Genomic DNA, 23,529 nt, shown 5'->3' on the forward strand with positions numbered 1-23,529 from the left:
TATGTGTTTGATGATCTGATACTGTTGTTTTGTTTATTTACATGAACTAACATTACTTATGACATGGCAACTATGGTTAAAATTCAACAAAAATGACCAAATGTAAGAAGAGGTGCTCAGTGTTGTGAACAAATGATACCTAACAAAATGATAGCTTCTCTTTTGTAAAATTAATCATTAACACATGCAAAAGAAGAGAAATAAGCTATCAATATGTCATTGTTCTTATTGGTAAGAATATCACAAATGTTTAATGCAGTCATTTTATTTTTTGCAGAGAACAGGATGCTTGTTCAGGATATACCTTCTGTTAGCAGCAGAGGGCACATGGACAACACTTCTGACTTTCTTGTGGACTCTACGTTTACAGTAACTTCTACAAACCACCACTTTATCCCTATTACAACAATCTGTTCAATTACACATCCTACCAAATGGGCATGACTGCTGATCCTACAGGTGCTGGTGAGTGGGTGCCATTGGCGGAGCACAATAAAGAACACTTTTAGGAGCATCCCAGCTGCCTATGTCCAGGCTCAGTCAGGAAATCAGTGGCAGGTAAAGGAAAGCACAACAACTAAAAATTCATCACCTAAATGCCCTTTTCCTATGTGATGTATTTTCATATTTAAAACCTTTCCCCTGTCATAGAGAGGTTTTGACTGGTGGGGGTCTGGGTGCTAGGAGACCCCCACTCCTTACTAAGATGAATGGAGGAAAGTGTTTAGCAGAGAACAGTTTCTCCTAACTTGTTGAATTTTGACTTTATACAAAATCTATCAACATAGACCCACTGATCAAAACTTCAGAATGTCTTAAAACAGCAGTTATACTTCAAATATATATATATATATATATATATATATATATATATATATATATATATAATTTAGCATTATGCTAGTTATTTTCATCAACCATCTTAACCCCTAGACGACCCTTTCTGTACAGGTACGGCATGGACGCCTGTCACCAGACGACCCAGACGTACCCGTACAGCAATAGCTTGTGCAGCACTAAGAAGCTTCATAGTAAGTGGGGCCCTAACCCTTAATGACAGGCTTCACCGATCGCGCTGCAGCCTGTCATTAACCCCTAAAACGTCACGATCACGGGGTTAAGCGTAAGTGACAGGAGCAGCTTCCTGTCACTTACCGATCGGGCCCCTCCGCATTGTGATTGCGGGGGTCCCAATTGCTTTCCCGGACCACAGGCTGGTCTATGTGCAGAATGCCGATAAAACTGATGATAACACTTCCCCCAATAAAAGTTAAAATCACCCACCTTTCCCATTATACATATATATTATGTAAAATAAAATAAACATGTTATATACCGGAGCGTGCATAACTGTCTGATCTATTAAAATACAACAATATATTCCCGTACGTAGAATGGCGTAAAAGAAAAGACGCCAGGATTGCTGATTTTTTTAAGTGATCAAAGTCTGATCTACACAAATATGGTATTAATAAAAACTAGAGATCATGACGCAAAAAATTTACATCCCATACAGCCCCATAGGTGAAAAAATAAAACCATTACAAAAGTCAAAATAGGGCAATCTTAATAATTATGTGCAATTAAAAAAGGTTTCTGTAAAGGAAAAGAAGAAAACATTAGAAAAGCTGTATAAACATTCTATCGTGTTCAGACTGACAGATAGAATAAAGGTATAATGTCAGTTTTTACCGTAGACACGGGAAACCCCAAAAGTTACAAAATTACACACACACCAATTTTACCCATAAATAATATATTTGGCACCATTACAAAGTACACTTGTTCCTGAAAAAAGCAAGCTCTTACATGTCCCTGTAGCTGGAAAAATGAAAGCGCTATAGTTCTTAGAAAGCGAGGAGGAAAAAGTGTAAATGCAGAAATGCAAATTGGGCTATTTTGGGCTGGGGTCAAAGGGTTAAATACTGATCCCTCTGAATTTCATCTGCATCTCAGAGTAGGTTGGTAAAGGATCAGAGTTTAAAGGACTCAAAATGGCCTTAAGGACCCAGACAAATTTTAGGAATATGAGGTATAACTTTATTCATTAATAATGTGGAGATCCTTTTACTTATCCCAGTGATTCACATATTCTGCATTTATATAACTGCTACGTTTCAGTCGATATTTTCTGCATATCTTTATGGGGGGGGGGGGGAACTAAATTTTGTGGAAAATTGGGAAAAATTACATTTTTTCTAACTTCTGGGAAATAGTTATGCCCCATAAATTAGATACTAAATAACATTAGCAATTTGTCTACTTTATGTTGGCAGCATTTGTTAAACTTACTTACAGTTTTTTAAGACAATAGAAAGCTTAACCCTTTAACCCCTTAAGGACGGGGCCAATTTTTGTTTTGCGTTTTTCGTTTTTTCCTTCTTGTGTTTGAAAGGCCATAGCTTGCATTTTTCCACCTAGAAACCCACATGAGCCCTATTTTTTGTGTTACTAATTGTACTTTGCAACGACAGGCTGAATTTTGCATAAAGTACACTGCGAAACCAGGAAAAAAATTCAATGTGTGGTGAAATTGGAACAAAAAAAAAACGCATTTCTTTTATTTGGGGGGTATTTGTTATTACACCAGTCGCCCTGAGGTAAACTGACTGTTATGCATGTTCCTCAAGTCGTTACGATTACAAAGATATGTAACATGTATAACTTTTCTTTTATCTGATGGCCTGTAAAAAATTCAAACCATTGTTAACAAATATATGTTCCTTAAAATCGCTCCATTCCCATACTTATAACGCTTTAATTTTTTGGTCTATGGGGCTGTGTGAGGTGTCATTTTTTGCGCCATGATGTGTTCTTTCGATCGGTACCTTGATTGCGCATATACGACTTTTTGATCATTTCTTTTTATTACATTTTTTGCGGATTTGATGCAACCAAAAATGTGCAATTTTGCACTTTGGGATTTTTTTTGCGCTTACGCTATTTACCGTGCGAGATCAGTAATGTGATTAATTAATAGTTCCGGCGATTACGCACGCCGCGATACCAAACATGTTTATTTATTTTATTTATAACATGGGGAAAGGGGGGTGATTCAAACATTTATTAGGGGAGGGGGCTTTTTATTAACAACAACTTTTTTTTTTTTACACATATACTAGAAGCCCCCTGGGGGACTTCTAGTATATGCACTCTGATCTCTCATTGATCTATGCTGTATATAGTTATACAGCATAGATCGATGAGATCGCCACTTGATTGCTTTCGGCTGCTGCAGCCGAAAACAACCAAGTGCGAGCGGGTCAGGTCAGCGCCATTTTGGCGGAGACCCGGCAGGTAATAGACACGGAGATCGCCACTAGACACAGGGAACGGCTGCATACGATAATCCATAGGAGAACAATGAAGACAGGGGGAGAGCTTCAAACTGCTTTTTCATGATAAAAATGCCTTTTTCGGCTAATAAACCCAATTACAAAGTTTCTTAAAATCGCCTGGCTATTGATTTCTGCAAAAAAAAAAAAATTCACGACAGTGACTCTTTAAAGACAGAGCCAATTTTTTTAGCTAGAACCCCACATGAGCCCTTTTTTTTTTGCGCCACTAATTGTAATTTGCAATGACAGGCTGAATCTTTGCATAAAGTACACAGCAAAACCAGAAAGAAAATAAATGTGTGGTGAAATTGAGAAAAAACGCATTTTGTTTATTTGGGGGGTATTTGTATTTACGCTGTTCGCCCAGGGGTAAAACTGATTTGTTATATAGGTTCCTCAAGTCGTTACGATTACAACGATATGCAACATGTATAACTTTTATTTTATTTGATGGCCTGTAAAAAATTCAAACCATTGTTAACAAAAATATGTTCCTTAGGCTTATAGCGCTTTTATCCTTTGGTCTATGGGGCTGTGTCAGGTGTCATTTTTGCGCCATGATATGTTCTTTCTATCGGTACCTTGATTGCGCATATGTGACCTTTTGATCGCTTTTTATTACAATTTTTCTGGATTTGATGCGACCAAATATGCGCAATTTTGCACTTTGGGATTTTTTTGCGCTTACACCATTTACCGTGTGAGATCAGTAATGTGATTAATTAATAGTTCGGGCGATTACGCACGCGGTGATAGCAAACATGTTTATTTATTTATTCACTTTATTTAAAACCTGGAAAAGGGGGGTATTCAGACTTTTATTAGGGGAGGGGGCTTTTTACTAATAACAATACTTTTTTTTACACATATACTAGAAGCCCCCCTGGGGGACTTCTAGTATATACACTTTGATCTCTCATTGAGATCTTTGCTGTATAGTTATACAGCAAAGATCAATGAGATCGACACTTGTTTGCTTTCGGCTGCTGAAGCCGAAAACAAATCAGTGCCGAGGCGGGGACGGCGCCATCTTGGAGAAGCCATTTTCAGTAACGGAGAGCAATCTCACCCACTAGACACCAGGGAGATGCTGCATCCAGTAATCGGATGCAGCTGTCATGTTTGACAGCTGCATCTGATTACTGTATTAGCGGGCACAGCAATTTTTTTGGCGCTTACGCTGTTTACCGTGCAAGATCAGGAATGTGCTAAATTAATAGTTCGGGCGATTTAGCACGCGGCGATAACAAACATGTGTATTTTTTTTTATTTTTTATTTTTAATAACATGGGAAAAGGGGGGAGATTCAAACTTTATTAGGGGAGGTTTTTTTTTTTTTTTTTTTTACACACATGCTAGAAGCCCCCCTGGGGGACTTCTAGTATACGCACACTCATCTCTCATTGAGATCTATGCAGTATAGTTATGCTGCATAGATCAATGAGATCAATGTCAACTTTGACAGCTGCATCTGATTTCTTAATTAGCGGGCACGGCGATCGGACCGTGCCCGCTAATTGCCGCGGTCCCGGGCTACATGCGGCACCGCGGGGGTTCAGAGTGAGGTCACCGCGAGGCCCCGCTCTGAACTCCCCGAGGTGGCTGCAGAGCGTAAATATACGCCCACGGTCGTTAAGGGGTTAAAGGGGTAATGCAACGTTTAACATTTATTCACTAAATAACACACATTACAACGTTATAAAACTTTGTAATGTGTGGAATTTAAGTGAATGGCTCCCTTCTCCGTGTTCCCCCCCCACGCCGGAAGTGTGGTGCAGTATACTTACTAAATTGATGTGGACCCCAAAAATGACATCGTCGACCCAAGATGGTGGCCGGGGTCCACAGCAATTGAGTAAGTTATACTGCACCACACTTCCGGGGTGGGGGGAATACGGGGAAAGGGGCCATTCACTTAAATAACACACATTACAAAGTTGTATAACTTTGTAATGTGTGTTATTTAGTGAATAAATGTTAAACGCCGCACTACCCTTTAAAGGTTTAGCAGCAATTTTCAATATTGTCATAGAAATTTCAAAATGTGTATTTAGAGACCAGTTCAGGAGTGAAGTGTATTTGAGGAAACTATATATTAGAAAGTCAATTTTTAAAACCACAACTAAAATGTTTTTTAACCCTTTTGGTAAGTCACGGAATAAAAGCAGTGGTGTGAGAGAATTAACAAACCTCCATTTTCTTTGCAAAAATTCTATTCTAATACAGTATCGTTCGTAACAGAAAACCTATTAGCTGAGAAATCCACCACAATATTTATTGCCCTATTTCTGCAGTTTATAGAAATATCCCAAATGTGGCCATATTGTGCTACTTGACTCGACCACAAGCATCAGGCATAAAGGAGCCCAAGTGAAATTTAGCGAAAGCTCCATTTTATTTGACCATTCATCTTGCCTGGATTCTGTCTACAACGCTGCAGTCTAAGGCTATGTTCACACTACGTATATGTCTGGCCGCGAAAAATATTTTCGCGGCCGGACATATACATGTTAAACTCCGGCCGGGAATTCACGCAAGTTGCGGCCAGCTACGTACAGACCGCGAACTTACGCCCGTAGTCTACTTACGCTTCCCGAGCGCCCCACGTAGCGATCTGACAGCGGTCTTTTACTTGGAAATCTTCGCCTAGCCCCGGACACCCCACAGAACCTTTTGGATCGCACAAAAAGCTTGCACAATGAAATCACCCCTAAGCTGATGAAGGATATGCTTGGCCGAAACGCGTCCTTGTACCATATGTTTGCTACACTACAATAAAGAAGTATAATCTACTTGTGAGTGCCGGGCTCTTCCTAATATCTGGTTCATTTTTTACGGCGCCACATACGATCTGGGCATAAGTTTGTACGTAGTGTGAACTGTGCAGCCATACATTGTATACTTTCCATTGTATGCAAACTACGTAAGTTTCCGGCCGCTTATTCACAGAATGCGCTACGTCCGGAGACTTACGTAGTGTGAACAAAGCCTTAAAAGAATATCATCATGACTTACAGCCAAGGAAAAACCAACATTCAATATCTCCGAAAATTAAAATAATCAACCCGAAATACCTGAAAAGGCTTCCTTAGGACTGTGTTAGATGGGCCGATATTTTAAACCAAGCAAGCACTGACATGTCAGGTCATCATTCGCTTGCTTCTCATTCCCCGCTCGCTTTCGGTGCTATTACACACACCAATATCAAGTGGGAAGGGCTGCTTGGTTGATCTTTAGATCGTCTGCATGACCCATAGGGAAGAGTGGTGGACTGCTGCCGCCTCTCCTATTAAGCATTGCGACACCAGCAGAATATCGTTATTGGGATTTTAGGCCATGGTTTAAATCAACAATCAGCTGACATTGTGCAGGTTGGCTGATCGTTGATTTAAAACTGGACCTATTACAGAAAAGAATTATCGGCTTGGTAATCCGCCAAGTGTGGCCAATAATCGCTTCATGTAATAGTTCAGTAGGCGACACAATGATGGGAAAGATTTAAGACTTGACAGATGTTGAGAAGGCAGTCATTGACACACTCCACAAGGAGGGTAAGCCCCAGTGCTATATCAAAGCATTTTAATGGAAAGTTAAGTGGAGGGAGAAAGTGTGGTAGAAAAAGGTGCACAAGATACTGGGATAACCACAGCGCAATCAGTGATGGTTTTGGGAGCCATGCCATCTGCTGGGGTAGGTACACTGTGTTTTATCAAGACCAAAGTCAGCACAGTTGTACAGTTTTTTTATTTTTTTAATCATATTATTGGAAAAAAAATAACTTTTTGATGATTTTCTAATTTATTGAAATGCAGACTGCGCAAGAGGACACTAAGATATCTATTGGCTTAATGGCATCTGTTCCTGACAGTCCCCAAATACTGCCTTCGGGAAAGATAATGTTGAAGTCCAGCTGCCTGGTCCTTCCCCCCTGATATCTGCCATCCCCCCCCCCATACATAAAAGATTTTTGACTGTTCCCACCTTAAATGGACAAGTTTAATTTTACACTGATATAGATGGGAACCTTTAGGCTCTGAGCACGTTTGCAATATAGCCTCCATTGAAAATAACATCAGATTAACACCAGAACCAGTTATAAATCAAGGGTCACGGTCAGACACTTGTGGTATCTGGTGTGTGAGAGATTTGGCAACATGTTGTGGTTTTTGTTGTAAATGGAAACGACAACACAAATGTCCTCAGCACATTTACTTACACCACTCATGGCTGGCATAGATCTATGCTAACAATTTCACATTGTTACAGAATTGGTGCATTTTATGGCTCCATTTCCTGACACTATTTGAGGTAGATCTAAAAGTGGATAGGTGTTAAAATACATAATAGGTTGGAATAATCTGGGGCACAATTTAGATGTAAAGTGGGGCCTTTGATTACAAGCATAATTCGTTCCGGGACCGTGCTTGTAATCCAAATCCATTCTTAAACCAAAGTATATTTTCCATAAGAAATCCCTGAAATGCAGATAATTAGTTCCACACCCCAAAAATAATAATGTTTAATTCTGAATAACCTGTAGAGCAGATGAAACAAAACAATGAGAAACAGCTGAATATGTAATATTTTAAGTTACTGTGCAGTATAGCAATCAGCATGTAGTGTATAATGTTTAGTATGTACATAAGAATTAGAAAACAGCAGCAGTTTGTAGATACAGGATGGAACTGCAGATCCCCATGATGCAGTAGCGTAGTACAACATTCTAGAATAGAGAAGCAGGGCTGCTGTCAGAGGCCTGTGTGGTCACATGCCAGCAATGGGGAAGGGGTGTGTTCAGCATGGACCAATCAGGAAATGAGAATCACAGAGCTGTGCAGGAGGACAGTGACTGAAACCTTTCTATACAGCAGTGTGAATGGCAGTGTGGAGTGTGTGAGTGCAGACATTATAGGAGCAGTGTGTATAGCTGAGTGTAAGTGCAGGCACATTATAACAGCAGTGTATATAGCTGAGTGTGATTGCAGGCACATTTATAGCAGGAATTGAAAGGATGGCAAACACAAGGGCTGACAGAGACTGCAGGGAGCATGAAGAAATGAGCAGGGCAGATGTGGGCACAGAAATGCAACACTCTCTGTCCGGTGAGAGAAGGGTTACAGCTATGAAGATATTACCTCCACAGTCCTGTCCCCTGATGTGAGCCCCAGCCTGAGGTGGATCTGCTATGATTTGGAAGGTGAGGGAGACTTCCTTGGTCAGAGTACAGTGCTGTAGACCAAACTATACAGGCCATGCCCCTCCCCCACTCCGGCCAGCACAGGGCGCTGTTAAACCAAAGCAATGCTCTAAACCAAGTTACAGTTTTGAAAAACTCTTAATCCAAGTTACTCTTAAACCAAGGTACCACTGTATTTACCTTCTCTAATGTGCTGTGAAAATTGTGAGCAATAAAGAGGGTTTGGAGCAAGAAATGTATAGTGACCCTGGTTATGGAGTCTGGGTAATTCTGAGCAATGTAATAGAACTGTGAATAAAGGAAAATATATAGAATATCTGGATAAGGAGGGTTATTTTCTGTCATGTAAAATATAAAAAATAAACCTTTAGTATGTGCATTGTATTGTCCTAAAGAACTAAACAGCCTTTTAAAACTGAAACAGTGATGACATTTCCTTTTAGGACTTGCCTTCAGTGTATAATCGTTTAGACTTGACAGCGCTGAAGTGTAGTGTATTAATACTCATAATGTGTTGCCATGAGTTCCTCCGTGGCCCTCAAACTATTTATTCCTTTGAACAGTGAGGGTCTTACAGGTTGCACCTGCATTAACCCCTTCACGTCAGCCATCTGTATATATACGTTCCTATTGCACATGCCCCGTGCAGTAGGAATGTACATATACGTTCCTGACTGACAGGGGCTTTGTGATGAGAACGGGATTGCTGCAGGGACAGCGATCCCGCTCTCATCTGTGTACAGCACCGGAGATAATGAGGATCAGCTGCGATCCCGCAGCTGACCCCCATTAACCCCTTAGTGACCGCCGAAACGGCGGTCACTAATGGGCCGGTGCCGCCACTGTATTTCATCTCCCCCCACCGTGAATCCACGGTGGGGGGGGGAGATGAAATAAGTAAAAATCAGACCCCAGATCAGCCCCTAGTGCCCCAGTCACTAACCCCCCCTCCCGCGGCGGCCATCGGATCCAAGATGGCCGCCGCGATCACTGTGAACAGAATAATGTCTGTTCACAGTGATCAAAAAAAAAAATGAATGAAAGCCCCATGCTCTCCGCCACCGGAGGTAGCGGAGAGCATGGGGCAGTCATCGGACCCCCCCTGTAGGGTCCCAGTACAAGCGATCAGCGGTATATACTATATACCGCTGATCGCTTGTGCCATGTGCCACCGGCACTTTTTATCCCCTGTCACCATGAATGATTGGTGACGGGATTGGTGACCCCCTCCAGATTGTCCGTAATCACCCCAGATTGCCTGTAACCACCCCAAATTACATGTAACCACCCCAGATTAGCTATAAGCACTTCACTCTATCCGTAACAATTCTAGATTGTCTGTAACCCCCCAGGTTGCCCGTAACCACCCCAGGTTGCCCGTAATCATGCCAGATTACATGTAACCCCCCAGATTGCACGCAACCACCGCAGGTTGCCTCTGACCACCGCCCCTTGCCTCTGACCACCGCCCCTTGCCTCTGACCACCGCACGTCGCCTCTGACCACCGCACGTCGCCTCTGACCACCGCACGTCGCCTTTGACCACCGCACGTCGCCTATGACCACCGCACGTCGCCTATGACCACCGCACGTCGCCTATGACCACCGCACCTTGCATCTGACCACCGCACCTTGCCTCTGAACACTGCACCTTGCCTCTAACCACCCCAAATTGCCAGTGACCCCCTCCAGATTGCCCGTAACCACGCCAGATTACAGGTACCCACCTCTGATTACCTATTAGCACTTCAGTTTATCCGTAACCACAGCAGGTTGCCTGTAACCACCCCAGATTGTCTGTAACCACCCCAGATTGTCCGTAACCACCCCAGATTGTCCGTAACCACCCCAGATTGTCCGTAACCACCCCACGTTGCCTGTAACCACAGCAGGTTGCCTGTAACCACCCTAGATTGTCTGTAACCACAGCAGGTTGCCCGTAACCACCCCAGGTTGCCCGTAACCACCCCAGATTGTCCGTAACCACCCCAGATTGTCCGTAACCACCCCAGATTGTCCGCAACCACCCCAGATTGTCCGCAACCACCCCAGATTGTCCGTAACCACAACAGGTTGCCTGTAACCGTACCAGATTGTCTGTAACCACAGCAGGTTGTCCGTATTCACCCCACGTTGCCGTAACCACCCCAGGTTGCCTCTAACCACCCCAGGTTGCCTCTAACCACACCAGGTTGCCTGTAACCACCCCAGGTTGTCGTAACCACAGCAGGTTGCCTGTGACCACCCCATGTTGACCGTATCCACCCCAGATTATCCATAACCACCCCAGATTACCCGTAACCACCTCAGACTGCCCGTAACCACCCCAGATTACCCATAAACCCCAGACTGCCCGTAACCACCTCAGACTGCCCGTAACCACCTCTAGATTACCCGGAACCACCCCAGACTGTCCGTAACCACCCCACATTACCTGTAATCTAATTTTTTTTATTGTATTTTAGTAACTGCGCTATTGTAATAACTGATACTAGCTGCGGTTTTGCTCCAGCAAATTGGCGCTCCTTCCCTTCTGAGCCCTGCTGTGTGCCCATACAGTGGTTTATGCCCACATATGGGGTACCGTTGTACTCAGGAGAACCTGCGTTACAGATTTTGGGGTACATTTTTTCTCCTGTTCCTTGTGAAATTTAGAAATTTCAAACTAAACCAACATATTTTGGAAAAATTCAAGTTTTTCTTTTTTTACTGGCCAATTTTGAATACTTTCCTCTAATACCTGTGGGGCCAAAATGCTCATCCTACCCCAAGATGAATTCTTTGAGGGGTGTACTTTCCGAAATGGGGAGACTTTTGGGGGGATTCTATTCTGTAGACATTACAGGGGCTCTGCAAACGCACCTGGTGCTCAGAAACTTCTTCAGAAAAATCTGCAGAGAAAATGCTAATTGGCGCTCCTTCCCTTCTGAGCCCTGCTGTGTGCCCATACAGTGGTTTATGCCCACATATGAGGTACCGTTCTACTCAGGAGAACCTGCGTTACAGATTTTGGGTGAATTTTCTTCCTGTTCCTCGTGAAATTGAGAAATTTCAAACTAAAGGAACATATTATTGGAAAAATTTGAGTTTTTCATTTTTACTGTCTACTTTTGAATACTTTCCTCTAATACCTGTGGGGTCAAAATGCTCACCACACACCAAGATGAATTCTTTGAGGGGTGCACTTTCCAAAATGGGGTGACTTATGGCGAGATTTTACTCCACTGGCACTACAGGGGCACTGCAAACCCACCTGGCGCTCAGAAACTTCTTCAGCAAAAACTGCATTGAAAAAGCTAATTGGCGCTCCTTCCCTTCTGAGCCCTGATGTGTGCCCATACAGTGGTTTATACCGACATATGAGGTACTTTTTACTCAGGAGAACCTGCGTTACAAATTTTGGGGTACTTTTTTTCTCTGTTCCTCGTGAAATTGAGAAATTTCAAACTAAAGGAACATATTATTGGAAAAATTCGAGTTTTTCATTTTTACTGTCTACTTTTGAATACTTTCCTCTAATACCTGTGGGGTCAAAATGCTCACCACACCCCAAAATGAATTCTTTGAGGGGTGCACTTTCCAAAATGGGGTGACTTATGGCGAGATTTTACTCCGCTGGCACTACAGGGGCTCTGCAAACACACCTGGCGCTCAGAAACTTCTTCAGCAAAATCTGCACTGAAAAAGCTAATTGGCGCTCCTTTCCTTCTGAGCCCGCTGTGTGCCCATGCAGTGGTTTATGCTCACATATGAGGTACCTTTTTACTCAGGAGAACCTGCGTTACAAATTTTGGGGTACTTTTTTTTCTCTTGTTCCTCGTGAAATTGAGAAATTTCAAACTAAAGGAACATATTATTGGAAAAATTTGAGTTTTTCATTTTTACTGTCTAATTTTGAATACTTTCCTCTAACACCTGTGGGGTCAAATTGCTCATCCTACCCGAAGATGAATTCTTTGAGGGTTGTACTTTCCAAAATGGGGTGACTTATGGTTTTTTTTTCTCTCTGCTGACACTACAGGGGCTCTGCAAATGCACCTGGCGCTCGGAAACTTCTTCAGCAAAATCTGCAATGGAAAAGCTAATTGGCGCTCCTTCCCTTCTGAGCCCCGCTGTGTGCCCATGCAGTGGTTTACGCCCACATATGGGGTACCGTAGTACTCGAACCCGTGTTACAAATTTTGGGGTGCTTTTTCTCTCATGTTCCTTTTGAAAATGAGAAACTTTAATCTAAATGTATATATTATTGGAAAATTTTATTTTTCATTTTTTTACGGCCTAATGGTGAATACTTTCCTCCAGCCCCTGTAGGGTTAAAATGCTCATTATACCCCTAGATTAATTCTTTAAGGTGTCTAGTTTCCAAAATGGGGACACTTATGGGGGTTTCCAGTATACAAATCTCCTAAATCAACTTAAAATAAGAACTGGTCCCTAAAAAAATCAGTTTTGGAAACTTTCACGAAAATGTGGTAATTTGCTGATAAATTTCTAAGCCCCGTAACACCCTAAAAAAGTAAAATATGTTTATGAAATGAAGCCAGAATAAAGAGGATATATTGGTAATGTGACTTAGTAACTAATTTATGTAATACAACTTTTTTTTAGAAGCAGAGAATTTCAAAGTTCATAAAATGCTAATTTTTTCAATTTTTCATGATATTTTGATGTTTTTCACAAAAAACACACAAAGTAGTGACCAAATTTTGCCACTAATATAAAGTGCCATATGTGACGAAAAAACAATCTCATAATCGCTAGCATACGTTAAAGCATCACTGAGCTATAAGCGCATAAAGTGAGACAGGTCAGATTTTGAAAAATGAGCCTGGTCTTTTAGGTGCAAATAGGCTTGGTCTTGAAGGGGTTAATGACAAATTAATGAATCTTTTGAATTCTAAAGACTGTATCCTAGGCAAAGGCCATCATTTTTAAGAGAAGATGGCTAGTAGCAAAGTATTTGCACATTTAGGCTATGTTCACACTACGTATATGTACGGCCGTAGTGCTAGCCGCGAATATTCGCCCGTAGTTTTGAGGTTGATGCGTACGCTGGAAAGTATACGATATATGGCTGCACAGTGCACACTACGTATGAGCCTACGGCCCGATCGTAAACGGACCCGTAAAAAAAAAATATATATAAATGTATATTTATATATATATTTATTTTTTTACAGTATATTTAATTGCACAATGATGGATTCGTTTATATAAAATTATTGAACAACGTTTTTTTTTAAATTATTTATTAAAAAAAAAACCTGCATAGGGTCCCCCCTATTTTAATAACCAGCTGGGTTAAAAACCAAGCAACAGCAGCCTGGTAACACCAGGGTGGGAAGAGCCATTGGTTTAGGCCCTCCCCAGCCTAAATCTTACCAGCCTGCTGCCGCCCCAGTCCAGGAGCGCCAATTTTGACGCTCCGGGACCACTGGCACCCGGCTCTTCCCAGTACCCCTGGTGGCATTGGGTACTGGGGTAATAATGAGGGGGTTAGTGTTAGCCATTTTATACCGGCTAACACTAGGCCCCGACTTAGTAATGGATTCCGTCTATTAGACGGCTTCCACTACTAAGTCTATAAAGTAAAGAAATAAAGACAAGACACATTTTATTCAAATAAAAACACCCCCACACCCCTCATTGACCATTTTATAAAAAAAATCCAAACAACCACTGGTCATCGACGTAGTCCATGGAATCCGACGTAATCCACTGGATACCGATATCTGAAAAACAAAAAGGGAGAAACACCCAAAAAACACACAAACAGGAGCACAACACCCATCATTGTGAGCGGTGTTGTGCTCCTTACAGTATGCAGCCTCTTTACAGATCGCTGCTTACAGTCTGGCCCCCAAGGGGTTAAGGGAGGATGTATTGCATCCCCTTAACCCCTTGAGGGCCAGACTGATGTCAGACTGCACCCATCCCAGCAAGGAAGGGGTTAAGTGACCCCCCTTCCTTGCTGGGAGGGGTGCAGTGCAGGGGAGGGGGTGGGGAGTGCTTTATACTCACCCCGATGTGTCCTCTTCACTGGTCCGCAACACAATAAAGTCACTGTGCTGCGGACCGGCTCTTTATATGTGCGCTCTGCCGATCAGCCAATCAGCTGAGCGCACATATAATTCAAAATGTTTCTTCTAATAATGCTATTGTGATAACATAATTAGAAGAAACATTTGATGTTTTAATTCAAGTAAATATTGATTATTACAGAATGCTCTATTTACCGGGAATATGAATTAACGGTTTAATGGAGCTTCCTGTACTAATTAATATTTAATTAATAAAACACATTTTTGTTGTAATAAAATCTGTTTCGTTGTTCAATAATTTAATTTAAACGAATCCATCATTGTGCAATTAAATATACTGTAAAAAAAAAAAATATATATATATATATAAATATACATTTATTTATATATATATTTATTTTAACAGTATATTTAATTGCACAATGATGGATTCGTTTAAATTTAATTATTGAACAACGAAAGGGACTTTATTACAACGAAAATGTGTTTTATTAATTAAATATATTAACCATGAGAGGCATCGGCATTACTGCAGAGGATCGCAAACCCGGTAATAGCAATTCATGTAAACTGTTTCCCTGCTTTCCCAGATGCATCCAGAGGTGTTTGCATCACTTTCTAAAGATTTTATTTGTTATTTTTAGTTGAACCAGATTTCCAAGTAAATGACCGTATGTTTTCAGCCTCATGTCTATTTTTTCCCACGGCCGTAGTTTCAGCCGCACATTTCCGGCCGCGTAAAAACTACGGCCGGAAATATACGTAGTGTGAACATAGCCTTAAAAGATAGGTGGTAATGTAAGACCTGGAGTCATGGCTTCCATTTTACATTATGCTCTAGTTTGTAAGGCAACTATTTTTTGTTGATGAAATATTGCACTGTACTATGTGGTTATTGTGGTAGAAAAAAAAAAACAGAAAGTCCTTTATCTTGTTTTTAAACCATGATAGAACAGTTTCCCTTTGGTATTTGTTCCCTTAGATTTTATATGCGTCAGTCTGAAATATTACTTATTATCTCTTCTTGTAGATACTTGGACTGAATCCATTATATCCATTGAAACTCAATTTCTAGATTTTACAGTTAATATACAAAACCAAGGTACATTTTAGTTGCTAATACAGCAGAATTTATTACCTGTGAAATGAATCAACCAGCTCTGTTTCTACTGTTTCTACAGGCCTGCCCTGCACAGCAGAGAATACATACAGTAACAAATATGAGGAAAGATTTTCAGATTCCTGTTACCTAAAAGAATTTAACCACTTAAGGACCCATGACATACTCCAATAGGTTCGAAGAATCTGTGAAGCGAGCTCAGGAGCAGCCAGGTCCTCACTGTTAATGATGGGCTGCTGCAATTGTGCGGCTGTCCGCCATTATTCCTTGCAATGCTGCACACCTGTCACTGTCCTATTAGGACACACTGCTGGGGTTCTGATCGTGTAACTGACTGCCGGAGGTCTCTTACCTTCCTCCGTGCAGTCAGCTTGGCGATCACTGAAGATTGCAGATAACTCTGATCGATGCTTGACCAGGGTTAGTAATGTAATAAATGAAAGTAATTGTCCTGTAGGGGGACTTAAAAAGTGTAAAATTAAAAAAATGTAAATGATTTAAAAAAAAACATGAAATGGCCCCTCCCCCAATAAAAGTTTAAATCACCCCCCTTTTCCATGTTATATATTTATTTAAAACATAAAAAAACATATTATGTATCATACCGTGCTTAATTGTCCTGACCTATTGGACTAATCGGTCCAAATATAACGATAGTATTTCCGTATAGTGAACTGCGTAAACAAAAAATAAAGCCAAAATTACAGATTTTTTTGTCACATATATCAGAAAAAAAAGTTAAAGCAAACAAAATGTCCTATCCACACGAATATGGTACCAATAAAAAGTAGAGATTGTGGTGCAAAAATTAAGACCTCAAACAGTCCTGTAGGTTAAAAAATAAAAGCACGATGGTTCTTAGAAGGTGAGGAGGAAAAAATGAAACAGCAAAAATTAAAATTTGCGCGGTCCTTAATGCCAAAATCCATACGTCTTTAAGAAGTCAAAAGGGTATTCCCATCTTAACTAACATAGTTAGGACAGGTCAAGTTACATAGTTTTGCAAATTTATTAAGCAAACTTGCTTCCTTCTGACAAGCCCGCTGCTTTGTTCCCCTTGTTGATAGCTCAGTGTCTAGTTTACTGTCCACTGGTCCATCGTATAGCTATAGGGGCCTATTTATAGTTTGCACTGTTTTTTGTTTAAACCGCTTCATAAACGATGCATTAAATTTTACACCCTGCGTAAAAACACAAAGTATGCCTGAATAATGGCGCAAAAAGAATGATAAATATGCCCCATAATTTAGTGTAAAAGTACAGGGTGAGTCAAAAGTCTCAGAACAACTTTTATGTAAAAAAGAAAGGGAAAATTACCTATCCAAATACCCCAGCAAGTAATAGGTGGAGGGGGGGGGTCTATCTTTTAGACTATGTCTAGAATTTTGTCGCCATCTTGAAAGCCGCCATATTGGATCAAAGGCAGGTTTTACCAAGGGAAAAGAAGCCATGTTTCTTCGCAAAGAAGATCAGAATTGTCTCAGAAATTGATTGCCACAACACAGAAAGATAACCTGCAGAGTAAAGACAGTGGACTCCATGAAAACTAAACCTATGAGATAACCCCAAAACTTTTTCCAGTTTGTTATATGGTATCAATAAATAGTACCCTTAACGCTATACCATGAATACCAAACCATCATATACAGTAGCTATGTCGATTGAAAAATAAAAAACATTATGGCTGTTGGATGGTGAGGATGAAAGAACAAAAAGCCACTGCTAAAACTGGCTGCAATGTCAATAGATTAAAAAGAGATTTGAAAGCACATTCATCTGAACTACAGAAACCTAAAATCAAAATGTTTTTACAAAGGCCGATGAATAAGTATTCATATTACTGAGCTCTGTAATTATTCATAGATGGTTACTGGTTAAATGAAGAAAGGTAATTGGGTGTATACAAAGTCCTTTATGTTTAAAAAACTAGGGGCAAACACAGACAACATTGTAAGACATTAAATTTAAACACATTTAGTGATATGTCAGGAGATTTACAATTTATTGCTGTCCTAAAACCCCAACTGCAGTTGAATAGCATGAGATTTCCAAGCATGCCTATTGCTTCTTGAGTAAATTTCTCTTGCCTTATTTCCTTTCTTAGAAGCAAAAAAGATGAAGTTACTGCTCCTTAACGTCAAAAAGACAAATATGTTATGTATGCCCACTAAAATGAGATTGATAATCTAGAAATGATTTATTGTACTCGCTTGTCCAAAACACACTTCATTGCAGAGGATTTATAAGACAAACCATTTGTGATAATGTTTATTCCAAATCCATGGTCAGAAATATAACACTATATTGCTCCCTGTCTTCGGGTTTGATAAAATGATTTTTAGCTCACTACCTAAGCACGCCACCAATGTTGAATCTGCATGACATTTGTCATTATAGCCCTGACCTTTTCTTAGATTTTTTTTCTGTATATGTTAATGTTTGATATAAGCAATGTCTGTTAAAGTTTAGAGGTGTTATCAATGAAATATATTGTACTTGCAGTTTAGAGGTCAAGGAGGAAAAAAGACTGATGCACAAAATGAATAAATAAAAAGCAGTCACTTTGACCTTACTTTTAGACAGCCTGAAATGCTGCAGAAGTTATTATAAGAAGGATACAACTAAATAGAAGAAACATAATGGACTGGGACATAATCCCTATGTTTCTGTTTAAAGGGGTATTCCACCAAAGAGCTAATAAATGCAATGCACCTAGACCTAGTTGGTCTCACCAAGTATTTTGAGCCATCTCCAGTCTTTCTAGCTGCCGTCTTTTTTGAGTTAAAAGTTTTTGTAAAAGACGGTCTATGTCCAAGATAACGGTGGCCAAGAAACATTTTCCAGCATGCATTGCTTCACAGAGCCAACTGTCAAGTATCCGCCTCATCTTGTAGTATCTACCCATCTCTGGCTCAATCTGCTTCTGCTATAGACCTTGTTCCCACTGAGCAAAGGTAGCGGAATTCCGCGACGGAATTGTCCGCCGCGGAATGCCGTTAGCCTCCCGCTCATAATGGGAGTCTATGGGAGGCGCGCGCTCCTGCTCTGTACGCGCTGAAGAATGAACATCTATCTATCCATCTACACAGATAAAGAGAGAGAAATGAAACAACTTTGTTTCCTTCCCTCTATACTACTCAGGATGCTGTCATTGTTCTGTTGTTTCCCCACCCCCTGGCCAGGTGCTCAATGATTAGTGTGAAGTCCGTGGTGGCCGGGGTTACAGATGTGGTGTTACAGCTTGCCTAGCAACAGAAGGGACAGAGATCATGTGACTTTGATCTCAGAAGGGAGGGGGAGGACAGAGGAACTGAGACGGAGTAGACCAAGAAGTGAGGCTTTTTAGCAGCTTCAGGGTGCAAGTCAGGATGTGCTGCAGACAAATGGCCAAATTCATGTAATAGAAACCTATTACAAAAAAGCTTAGAATTTGGGTGGGGATTGAGCAGGTTTATATCTTTTAGGTGGAGTACCCTTTAATAGCTTTAAATGGATGATGATTTCCCATTTTGGCTTTTTCATTCATCATAAATCAACACAATGCTTTAAAACATTCTCATAATTCATTTTGAAACTCTTTACCACATATATGGGTAGGAAATGTTCGCTGGGAAGCTTGGGAGCTGAACCCGCTCTGCACCTAGCAGGTGTCAGCTGTTAACTACAGATGACACCTGCCGCCGTTTGCCTTAACTCACTAAGTTGCACCCAAGCAAAGAGGATCAAGTGAAGATTATATACCGATCGAACAAGTTAACATTATGGCATACTGCTTCCTCACTGACACTTACTGTATGTCCCTCAGTCGGAACAAGTGAGGATAATGTCCCATTGGTTCCTCACTAGCACTAGATGATATTAGTGAAGACCAGGGTTGAGTGAAAGCCTTGTCTGGCTACATCCTCCTTGGTCAGCTGTGATTTGAATCCTGCAAAGAAAATCTGTACAGGTAAGCTTACAGGGGTTGGTAGTCACCAGCCCACAACAGTGGCTTCCCTACTCTGGCAACATAGAGCTACTGGCAGACAGCAGCCTATGCCTGCTCCTAGCAGCAAGTGCCACCTGCCCGCCTCTTACTGTCTGGGAAGCTGAGGAAGCTTGGGGAGAAGCGGGACAAGGAGTGGATAAAGCTATTGATGAGGTGGAATGGAGATAAGGCAGAGGAGAATGGGACGTCAGAGTGGCTGCTGCCAGCCTACCCGTGGCATCTGTAACTGGGGAATGTTCCCACTCTGATCTACTGGGGGGGATTTACTAGATACATGATCTTCACTACTTTATTTGTGTTAGCCCGCACAGCTCTGGGAGTCGGGTCGTGACATCCCCATGTTATCCAGGAAGTGAAGCCTTGATGCAGTAGTAAGTGCAGGGAAAAAAGCACTTAAAGGGAACCATTCACCCCGTGGCCCCGGCAGAAACTGACATACAGTGACATAAAGGTCAATATACTTTCCACATCGCTCCCGGTCCTGTCCGGATCCCGTTGTTGACACGGAGAAATCGCCGATTCTTCTTCTTGCGCCCATTATGGTAATGAGCGCCGCCGGGCCCGAAGTCCAGCCTTCTCCCCACCTCCGACACTTTGACGCCGGGTCTTCTTCCTCCTTGTCTTCTTTCTTCTCGCCGGATCCCGCGCAGGCGCCTGACAGTCGTTTTCGGCGCATGCGCAGTTCACAATTGTAGCCGCTCCGCAGCCTCACTGTTTACTGCGCGTGCGCCGATTGTCTCGAGCACGTATCCTGTTTACTGCGCAGGCGCAGAAGAGGTGACGAGACCACTGCAACGGCGCCTGCGCGGGAATTCGTCAGAAGACTGAAGATGTCAATCAAGTTCCAGGAGGCGTGGATGGGCGGCGACGAGAAGAGGACCTCATGAATAGGTTGGACTCGTCTGCCGTTTCCTATGGACGTTGGACTCATCTCAGCTTATTACCATAATGGGCGGGAGAAGAAGAATCAGCGATTTCTCGTTGTCAACAACGGGTCCGGGACGGGACCGGGAGCGATGTGGTAAGTATATTGACCTTTATGTCACTGTATGTCAGTTTCTGCCGGGGGCCACGGGGTGAATGGTTCCCTTTAATGTGCATTTCCCCTAATAAGTGTATATTGGTGATTTGTATAACTTTTGGGGACAATACAATATTTTAATAAAAATTTTAGCCAGACTTTAATTTAATGTATATATATATTTTTCTTACATTGAATAGCAGCAGTAAGGAAAGACACGACAACCAATGGCTGTCAGGAACTACAGGGCTGCTCAAGCCCTGACCCCAGTATATTTAAATATTGCTACTGACACAGGTGGCTCGGTCATATCTTATGTCTTTTCTAGTGTTAACATGCATTACTACAGAAATCAGGGGAGATTCAGTGTTACTAGCACTGCATACTGCAAAGCTAGCAATATGTTACTGTTCCAGGACCAGGGCTTGGGCAGCCCTGCAGATCCCAGCTCAGCCATTGGTGGCAGCAGAGGCGATGCTCCGCCCTCTGTTGTTTAAATAAAAAAGTTTAAAAAAAAAAAATATAAAGTTATATATAAGAAATTATATAAATTTATTAACCCCTTCATGACCCTAAATGACAGGATCAATTTTTAGTTTTGCATTTTATTTTTTCCTTTCGCCTTCTAAGAACTATAGCGCCTTTATTTCTTCATCTACAGGGTCATGGAAGGGCTTTTTCCAGGAACAAATGTACTTTGTATTGGTACCTATTAATCTACCATAAAATGTTTTATTTATAGGGTGAAATTGAGGGGGTTCTGGGGGGTTCCTTTATCTACGTAATGCACTTAACATGTTATCTTCTTTTGTATACGTCAGCAAAACACAACGGTATGTATGCTTATATGGCTTTCCTAATATTTTATTTTTTTGATCACTTTATTTGTATAATGGGAAAGGGGGATGATTTAAACTTTTATTGGCACAGGGGCTTTGTGATATTTTTAAAAACATTTTTATATTTACATTTTTTATGTCCCTCTAGGGGACTATTATGTGCAGTCATCAGGTTACATACACTGGTCAATGCTATGCCATACCATAGCATCAGTGATCAGTGTTATAGGCAATCTCATACAGGCTCTATGACACAATCGCTGATCAGACTGCACGGATGTAAGCTGTATACCTCCGACTGTCAGGAAAAGCGAACACTAATGCCTGTTTTTGTTTTTTTAAACACATCTGGAAAATATAGAAAAGCTATCAAAAAGTTCACCCTACAAAAAATAAGTCCTCACAGAAAATTTAAGTAACAGAAAAAAAAACAGCTTCTATACAGTTGTATGAACATTTCTATGCATGTTTTGTTAATGCATTACGCTCATTTTGTTTCTCGTCTGCAGTCAGCATGCCTATACATATAGTGCAGGTGGCTCTGTTCTGTTCAGAGTGGCCGTCTGGCAGCTTGATCTCAAGCCATTCCTTCTCCTGTCCTGAATAATTTTCTAAGCTGGATTTTTGTAAAGGGAGGGGATGTCGTCATGAGTCAGCCTCTTTAATAAACTGTTAGTACAGAAATTCTATAACTTATTGTAAGATCACAATACACTGTTTCTTAGAAAATCAGCTATGAGGGTGGATTCTGATAAGAAGTTTTTCTGGAGAAAAAAGAACCCACTAAAAACAGCTAATTTGTCGCATGGCGTTTGTTGGGGGTGAAAAATGTGACGGAATATTATATATGAATAATAATGAAGAATAATAATGAAGAAAAACTAAACGTTAAATTAAATGTTTTTTGTTTGGTGTTTTTAAGAGCAGTTTGGTGTGTATTTATGTTTGTTTTTTTTTCCAACCACAGCAGGGTCTTTCTGCTGTTTTTTCCCACAGAGAGGTTTGTGTTTGGGGGTTAAAAATGTGAGAAGAAACATGTAAACAAATGTAGGGGATAAAATGCCAGAGATAAAGCCATCTACAGTAATTTACACGTAACAGATCTAGTGGTGGAGCCAGGGGTTCATTAGATCTGTTTTGGGTTCGTAGTCCTAAACGGGTGCCCCTCTGATCTTGCAGGACAATTTTTGTCTCTTTATGTTTATGTTAAAGTATCCACACAGGAAGATGTTAGTCGTAATTTGTATGAAGAGCAGAATTGTTTTAAGTGAAATGGATGTAACATAGAGACAATGTAGGAAAAGGGGGTGTAAGCATAGCTGTAGATCACTGCTGGACATCCAGGGCCTGGGTGTATTGCATGTAATTTTCTGCTCTCCGAAGAATATTTCTCATCTCATGTGTCTGTAGTAAAATAAAGGGAGAGGGGTGTACAGTTTGTTCTGTTTGGATGGATGTTCCTCTTGTCTATGAGTCATAGAATATGTATTATTACATCTTCCACCCTGCAGATTTATGCTAAAAAGTATCATAGTGTCTCTGGCAGCTCAAGTGTGACATGAATAGAAGCCATAATTCTCTCAGCAGGTAATATAAGAGATTTTTTTAACTGCATAGTGCTGATAGGGCTATATCTCTCTAGTGTCACAGCAGTTTGAGATTCTGATGGCAACATATTGTTTACGGGTCAGTGACTTTGTCTTAAACAGTAGCTTGGAACAGAATAGCAGAGGTTAATTAAGTATGTCTATCAACATGGACAGATATAGATGTTTCCTCTCACAGCAGTGCCAGCGTCTGCAATGATTCAAGCCAGTGTCTCGCCTGGGCTCTGTTCTTTTCTGCCACAGTACGTGCTTTAGTTTTAGAAGAATCTATCAGAGTTTCCGTATAGCTTCCTTATGATATACTTAATTGTTTTGGCTAGCGTTAACTATTCTTTTAATTCCAAGTTTAATGCTTTTATTCTTACTACTATACTATTT

The 23,529-nt window shown here is 41.1% G+C and overlaps 1 long non-coding RNA gene across 1 annotated transcript in view; it reads left to right on the forward strand.

Annotated features, from left to right (window-relative positions):
- The first annotated feature begins 489 nt into the window (after positions 1-489).
- The window catches only part of LOC138769722 (uncharacterized), a 28,374-nt gene continuing 5,334 nt past the window's right edge, over positions 490-23,529 (forward strand). Inside the window, exon 1 of the long non-coding RNA XR_011359298.1 lies at positions 490-558. This is a non-coding gene — a long non-coding RNA (uncharacterized lncRNA). The remainder of the gene's footprint in view (positions 559-23,529) is intronic.

The sequence above is a fragment of the Dendropsophus ebraccatus genome, chromosome 12 (assembly GCF_027789765.1).
Source record: "Dendropsophus ebraccatus isolate aDenEbr1 chromosome 12, aDenEbr1.pat, whole genome shotgun sequence".
NCBI classification, from domain to species: Eukaryota; Metazoa; Chordata; class Amphibia; order Anura; family Hylidae; genus Dendropsophus; species Dendropsophus ebraccatus.